This window comes from Periplaneta americana, chromosome 16 (genome assembly GCF_040183065.1).
Source record: "Periplaneta americana isolate PAMFEO1 chromosome 16, P.americana_PAMFEO1_priV1, whole genome shotgun sequence".
In the NCBI taxonomy this organism is placed as follows: domain Eukaryota; kingdom Metazoa; phylum Arthropoda; class Insecta; order Blattodea; family Blattidae; genus Periplaneta; species Periplaneta americana.
This window is the reverse complement of record NC_091132.1, coordinates 5,448,412-5,453,109: the sequence shown is the minus strand read 5'-3', so window position 1 is coordinate 5,453,109 and position 4,698 is coordinate 5,448,412.

Genomic DNA, 4,698 nt, shown 5'->3' with positions numbered 1-4,698 from the left:
TCCATTCATACTCCCGTTCGTGTAGCCTACGTTTCTTTTAATTTGGCCTATCACACATTCAGCTAGTTATTTATAATTCCAAACCTTGCTAACATATCTATTTATTATGATCAGATATATCTCGAGTTGTATAATAGTTAATATACATGCTCTCCATTTACGATGAGCACCATTTTGTTTGAAGAAATATACAATCGTCATGGATAAATTATATAATTCATCCATGCAATCGTTTTGGAAGCGACGATAAAAAATTTGTGCTAAAACGGTCTAAGTACGAATATTCATTATAGTAGTCATAGTGTCTCACTGAAGGTAGTCTCAATACCTCTTCAAACTCTTATTTTTCAGGCCGTTGCTCCTTGTGTCGTACGTGTGCTGCCATCTGTCCTGTATTGTATAATCTAACTTGCAAGTGAATAAACGACCAGCAAAACGAAGGATGGAAAGAATAGCAATCAAAATATACAGAACAATAGAACAAATACTAATTAAACTGATTAAAAATAAAAAGAGAGAAAATTTGAGAATTAAAGAAAAGGGAAAATCTCGAAATAGAATAGCATTCAATAAAAGTAACGAGCTAGAGATTTCTATAAATGAATACAATATAATATTTTATTACTCAGTCAATGACAAATCAATGTAAAATAATGACTTATTTTTATAGTCATTAAGATTATATACATGAATTACAAAATTGCGAACGTTTTCGCCTATTCAGGCATCCTGTAATATTACATTTTAATAATGGAGATGGCTTGTGCATCATTAATTCAAATAATACTCACCACCATTAGCTACGTATGTGACATTGAGATATTGTATAACTCTGCCTGAGGATGCCTGAATAGGCAAAAAGTTCGCAATTTTGTAATTCATGTATATAAACTTAATGACTATAAAATAAGTCATTATTTTACATTGATTGTCATTGACTGAGTAATAAAATATTATATTGTATTCATTTATAGAAATTGACAATCTGAATATTCCATCATGCTTTCTAAGTTAGAAATTTCTAGTTCGTTGGAAGAAAGAATCAGTCATTTAATATTTATGAAAATTATAGCTTCCAAAAGGAGTGCGAAGAAAGATTTCCATTGCCTCTTCGAAATTCTATTATCCGGATACTAAGAAAGATTTTTTTTCAAGCAATATGGCGGTCCTTGCGTTAGTTGAGCACCTTGTACATTGCAAACCAGATGTACCCTTAAAATCTTGTTCTTTTAACTAATGACAAGATACATGTGTTGAATGTATCTAAGAGAGCTAAATAAGGAATAATTCAATTTAATAATGCAATGCACCTAATTATTCTGAGACACACATTGTTTTGTTTCATTTTTAATTTCAAAATGTGAAGGAAAAAAATTGCTTGAAGTATTTCCCGTGGGTGTGATACAAAGAAAATTCCACTTCGAAATTTACAAATTGATTTTATCATTTGCTTCGCACTTCGAGTAAATTTCCTAGCAAAATACCCCTATAAAAATATTTTATTAAAAAGGTACCAATACCTTTCATAATTTACTTTTTTATTATTAAAATTGCACACCTCCAATTATATTTATAGTAAAATAGTGTTGTAACTAATTTACGAAAGTAATACGAGATTTTCGAAATAATTATGACAGTTTTTTTTTTTTTACTGGGAGTGCAATGTACTTTTAGAAGAGCAATTCTAATTAATATATCTCCAATTGTCACATTTCTTTCAATTCATATTCCCGTTCGTGTAGCCTACGTTTCTTTTAATTTGGCCTATCACACATTCAGCTAGTTATTTATAATTCCAAACCTTGCTAACAGATCTATTTATTATGATTAGATATATCTCGAGTTGCATAATAGTTAATATAGATGCTCTCCATTTACGATGAGCACCATTTTGTTTGAAGAAATATACAATCGTCATGGATAAATTATATAATTCATCCATGCAATCGTTTTGGAAACGACGATAAAAATTTTGTGCTAAAACGGTCTAAGTACGAATATTCATTATAGTAGTCATAGTGTCTCACTGAAGGTAGTCTCAATACCTCTTCCAACTCTTATTTTTCAGGCCGTTGCTCCTTGTATCGTGCGTGTGCTGCCATCTGTCCTGTATTGCGTAATCTAACTTGCAAGTGAATAAACGACCAGCAAAACGAAGGATGGAAAGAATAGCAATCAAAATATACAGAACAGTATATAACAGTATAATTATGAGTAAATTCATCTGAAAATGTGCCTTCCATTTATCTTTTTAGGTGCTTAATTTATATTTTCAGTATATTTTATGTTCCTAATGCAGTAGATACCGGTAACGATTCTGTTTTCTTCTTTAGTATAAGTTGAGAACGACAATAATTATCAGTCAGCCAATACTGCTAGTTATTGTGGACAGCATCTTTTATTGGCAATTAAAATTGTAATGTCACCCCCCAGTCCACAGGTGTAGAGTAACGGTTAGCGCGTCTATCGTAAAATGAGCGAGCCTGGGTTCGAATCCTGATTGGGACAATTTATCTCGTTGGGGTTTTTTTCTGAGGTTTTCTCTCAACCAACTGAAGCCATCATCATCATAATCCATACCATAGCCTGGATTAACTTCACGGTGTGGCTTGCTGTACTTGTGCAGGAGCATGACCGTCATAGAATAGGAGTGGTAAGCACAATAAGCCTTCGGGTCCCTCCTCAGTACATGAAAAAAAAATGTCGCCGCCCCCCCCCCCCCGGGAGAAAATATTCAATGCGCACCCTGGCAACCAGATGTACATACCTACAATTCGTTCATTAAACTAATGGCAAGGATATCTGTATTGAAAACTGATACTTATCTAATTAGTTAGAAAAATGAATAAGCAATTAATTAATTTAAGAATGCAATATACCGAATTACTGAGCCTCACGTTGTTTGGTTTTTAAAATTGAAATACTAAATATGCAGAAATTTTGTATGAAGCATTCCCTGTGGCTGTGATACAGTAAGAAATATTCGAATATATGGTCAATGACATGTTAAAAATTGATTTGATTTTATCATTTGCTTTCAAAATAAATATAAAATAGCGTTTTCCTCTACAACTCGTCCCTTATTCTGGTTATTATAAAACTGCGTCTCGATGTGGTGTTTTGTTTACCATGAGAATGCGCTTATCGACCATCAGCTATCTATTATGGAAATTATACCTTCCAAAATAGTCCTGTGAAGAAATGTTTCCATCATTTATCTACTATGAAAATTATAGCATCCAAAATGATTGTAAGAAATATTTCCTCATACCTCTTCATAATTCTATTGCCTGGATACCAGGAAGAATTTTTCGAGCAATATGGCGCTCCTTAGGCCTTCACTAGTGGAGCGCCTGTACATAGACAGTTGTGCAACCAGATGTTCCTTAAAATCTCGTTCATTGAACTGATAGCAAGGATATCAGTACCGGTAATGAAAATTAGAAAGTAATACGTATCTGATAAGCTGGTAAAGGAAATAATGAATTTAATTATGCAATATGCCGAATTTTTAAGACCCACATTGTTCTGTTTCGTTTTTAATTTCGAAATTCAAAATATGGAGAAATTTTGCATGAATTTGTGTGGTTTTGATGCAAAAAAAAAAAATCCATATTTCGAGATTTATGTTGAAATGTATTTTACAAATTAATTTTTACATGATGTCTGGTATACCAAACTTTTTCTTTCCTAATCTACTGGACATTTTATTGCCGTTCAATATGAGTCAATTCATCTAAAACATACATGGGCACAATTTTCGGTTACGTGAGGCACTCGATTTTAAATAGTTTGTTAACTAGGAGAGGAGACTGCAGAGTAGGATGGGAAATATAAACTGCTGTGACCTGCGTCACCTTATCGTAATCGCTAAGGCGGTCAGTGATAAATTATTAGGAAAGCGTGAGAGACTCGAAAACTTTTATTCAATTTGGCAAATTGATTCAGCAGCTTTAATCATAAACCTCTTTACTGTTTCTCCATAGCTGAATTGCTTTAAATCACAGGCGAGAAATTGCGTAAGTAGCCAATAATATTCCATCACGTTGTCTACATTTATTTTCTTGAATATTCTGGCGTTTCTCAAGTTTACTTAATAGATTTGCACATGCTCGACCTAAAATAATTTCAGAAAATCATATTTCGTTTTCTACACACATTCGATTTTTTTTTTTTTATAAATTTCTTTTGGAAATAAAATGTACAAACAACATTTAATTCCTCGTACCTTTTAATGCAGCGTGTTTAAGGTATAATGTCGAATTTAGTGTACTATGCAAATGTTAAGACCATACATTTTCTTCGTAATAGTACGAAAAATAACATTTAATTTGTCTTATCTTCTAATTCAGCATGTTCTTTATGACATAAGGAGTAATGTCGTTGTATATTATATTTATTAATGCCTAATAGGATTTTCGAGCATAACATACATAGTATGTTCTCCCCTTCTAAACAGCAAAAAAACTCTTCCTCCCATTTCTCATGAAATAATCGTTTTCTAATGCATACACACTGCTTTGATAATGCCATTATGCTTATTGCTTATGAAACTGATATAGAACCTGCCCACACCTAGGAGCTACATGAGGGAGGAATGGGGACTGTGAAGATGATGTCACACAGAGCGATAAGCTCTGTGAAGGTCAGTGAGGCACAAATTCTCAAGTGAGGCACGATGCCCATCTCTGATCTAAA